This window comes from Ictalurus punctatus, unplaced genomic scaffold (genome assembly GCF_001660625.3).
Source record: "Ictalurus punctatus breed USDA103 unplaced genomic scaffold, Coco_2.0 Super-Scaffold_100, whole genome shotgun sequence".
NCBI classification, from domain to species: Eukaryota; Metazoa; Chordata; class Actinopteri; order Siluriformes; family Ictaluridae; genus Ictalurus; species Ictalurus punctatus.
This window is the reverse complement of record NW_026521086.1, coordinates 1055939-1068090: the sequence shown is the minus strand read 5'-3', so window position 1 is coordinate 1068090 and position 12152 is coordinate 1055939. Positions and strand designations below refer to the sequence as shown.

Below are 12152 nucleotides of genomic sequence, written 5' to 3'. Positions count from 1 at the left end.
GTGCCTATTAATGCTGTTCAACCCTGATGGTTTCACCTGGAATATCCTGTGTTCATTCATTCCGTACAAAGACAAATATCACAAATAAATTCAGTTGTCGTCTCTTAAGTATTTAAGTATTATGGTTTATATGGTCGAGAGAATAAAGAAAAATCTCAAACATTTAGCAACGTTTTGAATGAAAAGTTTAAGGTTGTGAATTACACATCTAAAATTACTCCTTTTTTATCTCCCAAAACCATGTGGAATAATGTTATGATACTTGACAAGACCAAAATTTAACTTTTTAGCTATAACCAAAAAACATGTTTGGCAAAAAAAAAAAACAACGCAACACCAAAAGAGCACCATCCCCACAGGGAAGCATTGAGCTTTGGAGTGTTTTTTCTTCAGCTGGACCTGGGCTTTAATCAGGATGGAGGGAATAATGAATAACTCCAAATATCAGTCAATTTTGGTACAAAACATTAAGGCTTCTGCTACAACACTTAAGATGAAGAGAAATTTCACCTTTCAGCATGTTAACGACCAAGCAAACCTCCAGATCAACAAACGAATGACTTCACCAAAACAAGTTCAAGCTTTTGGAATGGCCCAGTCAGAGTCCAGACCTAAATCCAATCATAAATCTGGGGGGTTTCCCGGAGAGGGCTGTGCACAGGAGATGTCCAGCCAATCTGACGGAGTTAGAATGCTTTTGCAAGGAAGAATGGCAAAATATTGCTAAATCAAGATGCTCCAAACTGATCTACTCTTATCCAAAAAGATGAGATGCTGTGATAAAATTTAAATGTGTTTAAGGGTGTGCACACTTATGCAATCAGGTTATTGTAAATAATTTATCTATTTTACATTGTACATTATTTATTTATTATAAAATGATTCTTGTTGTTTTTCACTTTAAGTAATCAATCTCAGTCGACATTATTCCCCTGTTTCTTAAGATGTTTCATAAAAACACAATTTAATGCACATAAATCCCATCAATTTATTGTGTAGTCATAGTTTTGAGTTGTTTTATGCAACCCTTCAGGCATCCATTATATCCTTCACTTCACTTTATTTAACTTTCTCCATGCTGTCTGGAATTACTGAAGACTATTTGGTCATTTGTGACATATAGGAAAATTATTCGATTATAAACATCTGTGCATGACTTGAACTTTATGCTCATTTTGTTATGGTAGTCCATCTTATGTATACATGATGAATACCTGTGATGTATTAGTCTTGGGAACATTATAACCATATGGAGAAAAAAACAACTAGCCAAAGTACATATACATAATATTTACATTTAATAGGATGTCACATGAGCAATGTTATTTCTATCGAGCAGTTCTACTGCATGGTTTTAGTAGCAAAAGTTTTGACTTTCAGTTAAATAATACTGCTAGTATATAATAGAATATGGAATATGAGACTATATGCTGATTGTTATGATAGGTCAGTCTGCTCAGTGTAATAGTATAACACACCTGATATGGAGATAAATGCTCTGCTAAATACTTCACTGGACAGATACTTAAACCCAGAGTTTACACTTTTGAGGTTTTTTGTTTGTTTGTGTGTAAGTGATTTTCAGTCAAGTCTAAAATTCACAAGTGCTCTGTCTTCTTTAATACACTTCACACAACACTTTAGCTTGTTTGCAAGTACTAATATTCAAACAGGTTCTTTTTTTTTTTTTTTTTTTTTTTTTAGAGCAGGACACATAGATCCACCCATTTTTCCTACACAGAGTCAAGACTCACAGGGGACTCAGGGCACAAGGTGGGGGGACACCCAGGACAGGGTGCCAACCCATTGCAGGGCACAATTGCACACATTTTTTAGAGATACCAATCGGCCTACAACGCATGTCTTTGGACTGTGGGAGGAAACCAGAGTACCCGGATGAAACCCCCTGAAGCACGATGAGAACTACGATGCAGGGCAGAGGCAGGAATTGAACCTCCAAAACTGGAGGTGCAAGGCAAACATGATAACGTACGTGCAGCAATTGCCTTGGGCCCCGAGCTAGCAAGGGCCCCCAAAATGCTGCATAAACTTATAGTTAAGAAAGTTTTATTTTTACTTTTTGCTAATTAATTGTGTTTTTTTCTAAAATGCCATCAGAATGCTTACTTCATGAGTGGCGTATTGTGGACCAGGTGTGGTGGTCCACTCGGGGCCAGAAAGTCCAGGGCCACTTTTAGGCCCCGTACACGCCTGATTATTGCTGTTAATGCTAAATAACATAAGCTGAAATTTTAAATATTGATGTTAAAACACTGAAATGAGGGCCCCATCCCTATATTTTGTCTAGGATCCGACAAATCACTAAATCTGTCCTTGTGCTAGCCACTACACCACCACATAGGACACAAGTTTTATTTTATACATTTACAAAATATATAATTTATTTTCAAAAAAAAATTTATGAGTTGCATTTTTAAGCTATAATATTTGTGATTTTATGTGAAACTATTATAAACAGGTGTCACTCAAGTGAATTAAATGATGTAGATAATGACTGAATCATACTCTATGGACCCTTAGTCTCTGTATAAGAGGATTTCACTGGGGATGAAGTAATAGATTTAAACTCTATGTAGAGCGCTCTCTCGTGGCTCCACCCACCACGCACGTTCGAACCAATCATATTATCCTCTCTGGCGTTCATGGGCGTGACTAACCGCGTCTGTCTGTTAAAGGTAGCAGGTTGTACATGGCGAGCGGGTTACTCACTGAGGGTTGGTGATTGGTGTAATGGAAGCCGTCTCTGAACCGCATTTAATGACGGAGAACTACAGGAGTGGAGAGAAAACGCAGCACTGAGCAACTTGTAGACTTCACACCCGACTGTAGGTGGCTAGGTGAACGCGTTTGGCCTTATTTATTCACTAAGCTGCTAGCTTGTTAGCTCTGCGGCTGTTTTCGTATAAAGTACTAACCTGAGTTAACTCGGTGGGAGTTTATTTAGCGCCGGATAAACGGTGAACTAGTTAGTTTAGTAAATCTGACGCTTCTCGGGAACTTGTAGTTTATCCGCCTCACTGGCTGGGTGACGCAGAGAGCAACTGTTTACCGAGTGACTTTATTTTCAGTGCTTTTTGAACTGTCTCTCAGCCCTAAGTAGTTCCGCGGTATTTGTGTGGAATTGGGATGAACGTCTAGTTAAAGGGTTGATGTCTCGCTGACGCAGTGATTTGTTCTTTAGGAGTGTTTTTCTCTTGAACAGCTCTCCGTGTGGAGACTTGAGATAGTTCTGTAGTCACAGGTGCACAAATCAGTCACACAGCTCCAGCTCCACCTGCGCCTCTCGCAGGGAAACGGTTTCTGTGCACTGGCTCCGTCCCAAATCACCTTGTATGGAATGTCTATCTCTAGTGCACTAGGTGCGGTAGAGACTCCATTCGTTCAGACCGTGTGTAGTGTACCTAGATACGCAGTCGTGCAGGATTTGGGCACAGGCCACGCTAATGAAACATCATCCATTTCAAGTCAAGTTGCTATTGTTAAACACTTCACTAAAACCTGTATGGAAACGTTGCTGTTCAGTTGTTCTATAAGCGCAATTTCAACCAAATACAGTGGAGTTTAAAAGTTTGTACCCCCTTTTGGTTTCTTTTGGACGGAAGGGTGTTAAATGTCCTAAACACTACAAAATTTGACTGCAAGTAGAAGTTAATTTTATTAGCAGACTCAGATATCCATGTTAATATTTTCAATACTGATCATTAGTGTTAAATGACTTGATGATTTTGTGGTCAGTAAACCGTTTTTGCGTTGATTTTGATGTATGTTTTGGATCACTGTCCTGCTGGAAGATCCAACCACGGCACATTTTAATCTTTCTGGCAGAGGCAGTCAGGTTTTTATTTAATATCCATGTATCCTAACAATATGTCCAGGTCCTCTGGCAGAAAAACATTCCCAAAACATTAAAGATCCACCACCATATTTAACCGTGGGCATGAGGTACTTTTCCATATGGCTACCTATCTGTGTGCTTCAAAACCACCTCTGGTGTTTATTACCAAAAAGCTCTATTTTGGTTTCATCTGACCATAGAACCCGATCCCATTTGAAGTTCCAGTAGTGTCTGGCCAACTGAAGACACCTGAGTGTGTTTTTGGATGAGAGTAGAGGCTTTTTTCTTGAAACCCTTCCAACAACTTGTGGTGATGTAGGTGACTTCATATTGTAGTTTTGGAGACTTTCTGACCCCAAGACACAACTAACTCCTGCAATTCTCCAGCTGTGATCCTTGGAGATGTTTTGTCCACTCGAACCGTCCTCTTCAGTGTGTTGAGACGATATAGACACGCGTCCAATTCCAGGTTAATTCATAACATTTCCAGTTGACTGGAACTTCTTAATTATTGTCCTGATGGTGGAAATGAGCATTTTCGATGCTTGTGCTATTTTCTTATAGACACTTCCCATTTTGTGAAGCTCAACAACCTTTTGCTGCACATCACAGCTACAGTGGTGCTTGAAAGTTTGTGAACCCTTTAGAGTTTCCTATATTTCTACATAAATAACAAGATTTTCAGACAAGTCCTAAAACTACTCAGAGAACCCATTTAAACAAACGTGACACATGTTATACTTGGTCATTTATTTATTGCAGAAAATAATCCAATATTACATATCTGGGAGTGTCAAAAGTATGTGAACCTTTTGCCTTCAGTATCTGATCTGACCCCCTTGTGCAGCAAGAACTGCAACTAATCATTTCCAGTAACTGTTTATTAGTCCTGCACATAGGCTTGGACTTCAGTTTTGGCCATTCAAACCAATAACTTTATTGTTCTTTAACCATTCTTTGTTTTGGGCCATTGTCTTATTGCATGCCCCACTTTCTCTTGAGATTCAGTTCAGTTCCTGGGTTCATTCTTGCCCTGCGTTTGGGGAACTCACCACTACACTAATTATAATCTTTCAGATAGCTTGGAGATTTAGTACGTGTAGACCTTCTCAACTCGGGGTTTTCCATCCCAAGGAAAGTTTCTGATGCAGCCACTTCAGAAGTTCCTCCCAGTTTTTGTTTGTGACTTTCCTCAGAGAATGAAGAACCTGAGTCTTTTGTAGAATGCGCTGGAATGGCAACATCTGGCCGTGAAGTGTCTTACAGCTCTGGTGCTACGGATGTTGCATTGTGCCCATCTCTCACCTGATCAATATGTCAGTGCACTACTTGCCCACTTCCCAATGCTACTGTGCACCATACAGGACCAGTCTTTTTCTGAACTGTTCCTGGAATAAAAGTAGGTCCAGAGCTGAAGTTCCTAGTATACACTGGGTCACCCACCACAAGATATCTTTCCTTTGCATGTTGGTCATGGTACCATTTTTCTCAATTATTTGTATCTCAATGAGACCCTGTGTAGACCAGTTTCCTTCCACGCGGCTGATTTGCCAGTGGTCGACTGTGGCGTCGTTCGGTAACTGAACAGCACTTTGCCTAGCTTTTTCAATGGACTCTCCAGCACTCTTTTCATCAGGGTTTTGAATGTTTGAACGGCCCTTTCAGCCAGACCACTGGAAGATGCATGGTAGGGTGCTGTGCTTGTGTTTAATTCCGTTTCTTTCCATAAACTCTTGGAATTCAGCACTGGTAAAAAAAACAAAAAAACTGCTATGGTCTGACATCACTACTTCTGGTATCCTGTGTTGGCTAAAGGTTTGTCTTAAGCACTGAATGGTAACTGTGGATGTAGACTTGATTAACAGATAAGCCTCTATCCATTTTGAGAATGCTTCTACCACGATCAAGAACATTCTACCCATCCACGGTGCACCGTAATCAATGTGAATCCTTCTCCATGGTTGCTCTGGTATCTCTCACGCATGCAGTGGCGCGTTTGCCGGAGCGTTTCTGTTTTCCTGATAGACTGCACACGATTTGACCAATGCTTCCAGCTCTGCATCCAAGTGTGGCAACCACATATAGCTACGCACCAGGCCTTTCATCCTGGTAATTCCTGGATGGGTTTCGTGTAGATGTCTTAGAAGAGCCGCACGCTGCGGAGGTGGAACCACTACGCGAGTCCCCATAAAACTAAGCTTCCCTGTATGCAGAGTTCATCCTATTTCCTTACATATTAGGGATGTCATGATACCAAAAATCTAGTCGTTGGTAACGATACCACCAAAAGTACACATGCTCAGTACCATGGTGTGATTTTTTTTATTTTTTTTTTTAAAAACCCAGAGAATTAAAAAAAAAAACCTATAAAATTAAAAACTCCTGGAGGGCATCCTCCTCTGGCTGATACTGGGAGAGAGAGAGAGAGAGCGAGAGAGAGAGAGAGAGAGAGAGAGAGAGAGAGAGAGAGAGAGAGAGAGAGAGAGATTTTAGTTCAAACACTGTCTGACCATGACTAATAAGTGCTAAGGTGCACTCCTGAACACACACACCCCTTATACTCTGAATGCAGGCATTAGTTTAAATTCACTGATACGGTGTCAGGATAAAAAGATTTATTAAAAGCATGAACATGTGAATAATTATTAGTGACATTATGCTACATTTAGCTGACAGGACACGGGCTGAATGGAGATGCATGGTGGTCCATTAGGAGGTAGTTTATAACATTGCAATGCGTTAGCGTTTAACAAATAACTGGATATCGCAAACATTACATGGAACATAATGTTAGCTGATTTCACGGCTACAATGCCAGCTGTCTCAAACATAATATAGGACCTGTCTTTCGACTGTAATCCTATGGCATTAATTTTGTGACCTAAAAATATCTCTACTTCTCCCAAGGACTCGCACTTGCTCCTTCTTTGCCTCAGTCCACTCTTTTCTATCCTACTTAGTACCTCATCCAAGTTCTGCAGATGTTCATTAGCCCCTGAGACTAGAATGCAATCCAGATAAACTGTGACGTGTTTGATGTCTTGCAGAATCCCTTCTATTGTGTGCTGGAAGATCGCTGGACTTGAAGCAACTCCAAATGGTGGCCTGTTGTAAGTACATAATCCCTTGTGCATGTTGATTGTAACATACTTATTGGAATTTTTGTACAGTATTATCTTCTGATGCGCATGGGTCATGTCCAGTTGGGAAATTCTTTCCTCCTGCCGACTGAGCAAATAAATCTTCTACCTTGGGAATTGGATACTGTTCCACACTAGAGCTGGATTTACTGCGAATTTATAATCCCTACAAATTGGGGTAGAACCATCAGTTCTCTGACTGGAACAATGAGAGCTGCCCACTCTGCAAACTGCATTGGTTCAATGATCTTGTCTTCCACCAGCCTCTGGAGTTCTCTCTCCAGTAGTGGACCCAACTCTTCTTTGAACACTTTGGATTGTCTCTCCAATACGTTAGCCAATTTATGACCTGGTACATTTGCTACTGTATTTACCAGCTGAGGCAACAAATGATTTCTGTAGCCCCCCCCCCCCCCCCATCTTTGAATGTTGAATGTTTGAATTTTACCAAAATGAAGCTCGTTTAACCGCATGTTTATTCCTTACATAATACATATTAAACGCAAAGCATGTAGGGGTTCTACATGCATATAGTATTTGCACAATCAATAACCTATTCGAGTAATACATTGTCGTATATAAACTTGATTTTGTGTTTGTGTCTGCAGTGTCCAAAGCCCAGGCTGACCCCCCACCCCTTCAACCTTTGCAGCAATGCTGGCAGCACTATTTCCCAAAGACAACCTCTGGATATGACGCTGAGCACGTGCAATCAACTTCTTCTTTGGTCGACCATGGCGAGGCCTGTTCTGAGTGGAACCTGTCCTGTTAAACCGCTGTATGGTCTGGGCCACCGTGCTGCAGCTCAGTGTCAGGGTCTTGGTAATCTTCTTAAAGCCTAGGCCATTTTTATGTAGAGCAACAATTCTTTTTTTTTTCACATCCTCAGAGAGTTCTTTGCCTTGAGGTGCCATGTTGAACTTCCAGTGACCAGTATGAGGGAGTGTGAGAGTGATGACACCAAATTTTACACACCTGCTCCCCATTCACACCTGAGACCTTGTAACACTAACAAGTCACATGACACCGGGGAGGGAAAATGGCTAATTGGGCCCGATTTGGACATTTTTACTTGGGGGTGTACTCACTTTTGTTGCCAGCGGTTTAGACATTGTGTGTTGAGTTATTTTGAGGGGACAGCAAATTTACACTGTTACACAAGCTGTACACTCACTACTTTACACTGTAGCAAAGTGTCATTTCTTCAGTGTTGTCACATGAAAAGATATCATCAAATATTTACAAAAATGTGAGGGGAGTTCTCACTTTATTGTGAAATACTGTACATCTTTTTATTTACTTTAATATTTATTCATAGTGTGTGTGTGTTTGTTTTTATATATATATAAAATAGAGAGAGAGAGAGAGAGAGAGAGAGAGAGAGAAACGGTTGCGTGTTCAAATCACGTCGGGGTCATTCAATGCACTGGGGTGAGATCTACCATTTGATCTTGAAAATCTCCCTTAATGTCCAGGGAAGGGAAACCAGGCAGGTTATGCCTTTAAAGGGCTCGTGCCTTGTCCTCTGAAAGAGCTCTTGCCCAGATGTCAGACACTAGTCGCAACAGTCACAGCCCACCACCTGTCTCCGAGTTCCAATGCGTCTTGATCGCCACGCCGATGAACAAGTATGCCTTGCACCATGATGCGCTATAGGCTTCGAGCTGGGACCTCGTGGCGCAACGGTAGTGCGTCTGACTGCAGATCAGAAGGTTCAAATCACGTCGGGGTCATTCAATGTGCTCTTTTTCACACAGACCCATGATTTTCTGCGCAGTCTAATAAGGATGCTGTTATATGGACTCCAATCTCTATGATGACCACCCATGTCTTTGTCAACTTCATGCTAAAAGGTAACAAAGCTTAGGTAGCAACACTCTCACCTAGTAACCATTAGTAACTTGACTACCTGCTGAATGTTTACCCTTAGTTTGCCCATTTTGCTTGCTGAACAAAACATGCTGGAAAGAGGCACCTTAGATGATTTCACTGGACCTCTCAGAGGATCTGGATGGTACTACAACACCCAAACAGGGACTTGAACCCTGAACCCTCAGATTAAAAGTCTGAAGCTCTACCGACTGAGCTATCTGGGCTCGATGAGTGACAGCGCACTTTACCCTGGAGCTTGTAGGTCAGGCCTGTGGACGCTCTAGTTCAACGGTTCTCACAGACATAAATGGTGCTCAGCCCTTGGCTTGGAAAGGGCCCATCCCATCTGGTTCTCATGGCTTTCTACAAACTATTAACACAGCTCAGCACCACTATTCAAGGATACAAACCAACAGGGTTCAACCACGGGTCTGTCCTTCATACTTCTTTACCCACTGACTGCCTGCAGTCTGAGACATACAAAGAGACAAGGTTCTTGTGAAACCTGTAAAATGGTGACGTTAACCAAGAGAATGTTGAACTTTGGTCCTATCTGTTATGTTGGCCGGTTTCTAAGTTGAGATCAACTTAACCCCAGTGCTTTCTGTTTAACGACCTTGTTCGTATTTTTGTTTACAACTAGCACACTTTTGACCAGCATGTCGCTTGGAAATCGTTACCAGCATAACTCTTATTCGTAAGGCGCACTCTGGAGGCTTGTCTTGGTTCAAGGAATGCCTTCGTGTCATGGTATGAGAACAAGTAGAATAGCATCAGCATTTTTAATTAAACTTGGCTTTTCTGCACAAGGAGACCAAAATTTCTAACAAACACGTTAATTCCACACCACAAACTGACGTGTAATCTTGGCTCTGTATGCCTCGCAAAAAGCAGGTTTACGCCACCTTTGCCACTGATTGCCCATCGTCTGACACGTATAATGACACAAAGGCCTCGTACAAATGGTAAATGTGTGAAGTTACCCAGAAGAAGGCTGAACCATGGTTCTATCGCATAGACACTTGAGTCCCTGAGTTGCGCTTCAGGTATAAGTTGTCCACGCTTCACTCTCACGCACTGGGGTGAGATCTACCATTTGATCTTGAAAATCTCCCTTAATGTCCAGGGAAGGGAAACCTGGCAGGTTATGCCTTTAAAGGGCTCGTGCCTTGTCCTCTGAAAGAGCTCTTGCCCAGATGTCAGACACTAGTCGCAACAGTCACAGCCCACCACCTGTCACTTTACCCTCGAGCTTGTAGGTCAGGCCTGTGGATGCTCTAGTTCAACGGTTCTCACAGACATAAATGGTGCTCAGCCCTTGGCTTGGAAAGGGCCCATCCCATCTGGTTCTCATGGCTTTCTACAAACTATTAACACAGCTCAGCACCACTATTCAAGGATACAAACCAACAGGGTTCAACCACGGCTCTGTCCTTCATACTTCTTTACCCACTGACTGCCTGCAGTCTGAGACATACAAAGAGACAAGGTTCTTGTGAAACCTGTAAAATGGTGACGTTAACCAAGAGAATGTTGAACTTTGGTCCTATCTATTATGTTGGCCAGTTTCTAAGTTGAGATCAACTTAACCCCAGTGCTTTCTGTTTAACGACCTTGTTCGTATTTTTGTTTACAACTAGCACACTTTTGACCAGCATGTCGCTTGGAAATCGTTACCAGCATAACTCTTATTCGTAAGGCGCACTCTGAAGGCTTGTCTTGGTTCAAGGAATGCCTTCGTGTCATGGTATGAGAACAAGTAGAATAGCATCAGCATTTTTAATTAAACTTGGCTTTTCTGCACAAGGAGACCAAAATTTCTAACAAACACGTTAATTCCACACCACAAACTGACGTGTAATCTTGGCTCTGTATGCCTCGCAAAAAGCAGGTTTACGCCACCTTTGCCACTGATTGCCCATCGTCTGACACGTATAATGACACAAAGGCCTCGTACAAATGGTAAATGTGTGAAGTTACCCAGAAGAAGGCTGAACCATGGTTCTATCGCATAGACACTTGAGTCCCTGAGTTGCGCTTCAGGTATAAGTTGTCCACGCTTCACTCTCACGCACTGGGGTGAGATCTACCATTTGATCTTGAAAATCTCCCTTAATGTTCAGGGAAGGGAAACCTGGCAGGTTATCCCTTTAAAGGGCTTGTGCCCTGTCCTCTGAAAGAGCTCTTGCCCAGATGTCAGACACTAGTCGCAACAGTCACAGCCCACCACCTGTCTCCGAGTTCCAATGCGTCTTGATCGCCACGCCGATGAACAAGTATGCCTTGCACCACGATGCGCTATAGGCTTCGAGCTGGGACCTCGTGGCGCAACGGCACTGCGTCTGACTCCAGATCAGAAGGTTGCGTGTTCAAATCACGTCGGGGTCATTCAATGTGCTCTTTTTCACACAGACCCATGATTTTCTGCGCAGTCTAATAAGGATGCTGTTATATGGACTCCAATCTCTATGATGACCACCCATGTCTTTGTCAACTTCATGCTAAAAGGTAACAAAGCTTAGGTAGCAACACTCACCTAGTAACCATTAGTAACTTGACAACCTGCTGAATGTTTACCCTTAGTTTGCCCATTTTGCTTGCTGAACAAAACATGCTGGAAAGAGGCACCTTAGATGGTTTCACTGGACCTCTCAGAGGATCTGGAGGGTACTACAACACCCAAACAGGGACTTGAACCCTGGACCCTCAGATTAAAAGTCTGACGCTCTACCGTCTGAGCTATCTGGGCTCGATGAGTGAGAGCGCACTTTACCCTGGAGCTTGTAGGTCAGGCCTGTGGACGCTCTAGTTCAACGGTTCTCACAGACATAAATGGTGCTCAGCCCTTGGCTTGGAAAGGGCCCATCCCATCTGGTTCTCATGGCTTTCTACAAACTATTAACACAGCTCAGCACCACTATTCAAGGATACAAACCAACAGGGTTCAACCACGGCTCTGTCCTTCATACTTCTTTACCCACTGACTGCCTGCAGTCTGAGACATACAAAGAGACAAGGTTCTTGTGAAACCTGTAAAATGGTGACGTTAACCAAGAGAATGTTGAACTTTGGTCCTATCTATTATGTTGGCCAGTTTCTAAGTTGAGATCAACTTAACCCCAGTGCTTTCTGTTTAACGACCTTGTTCGTATTTTTGTTTACAACTAGCACACTTTTGACCAGCATGTCGCTTGGAAATCGTTACCAGCATAACTCTTATTCGTAAGGCGCACTCTGAAGGCTTGTCTTGGTTCAAGGAATGCCTTCGTGTCATGGTATGAGAA

General features: G+C 42.3%; 1 long non-coding RNA gene and 1 other non-coding gene across 4 annotated transcripts in view; both read left to right on the top strand.

Annotated features, from left to right (window-relative positions):
- The first annotated feature begins 2654 nt into the window (after positions 1–2654).
- LOC128629679 (uncharacterized) overlaps positions 2655–12152 on the top strand; it is a 132941-nt gene continuing 123443 nt past the window's right edge. The window contains exons 1-3 of one of the 3 annotated variants that reach the window (XR_008394032.1): positions 2655–2846; positions 6904–6966; positions 7605–7818. This is a non-coding gene — a long non-coding RNA (uncharacterized LOC128629679). Of the gene's footprint in view, positions 2851–6903; positions 6967–7604; positions 7819–12152 lie in introns of all 3 variants that reach the window. The other 2 variants (XR_008394031.1, XR_008394033.1) reach the window with 2 other exon arrangements.
- trnaw-cca (transfer RNA tryptophan (anticodon CCA)) lies at positions 11185–11256 on the top strand. Its single transcript has one exon. It is a non-coding gene; the product is annotated as a tRNA-Trp (tRNA).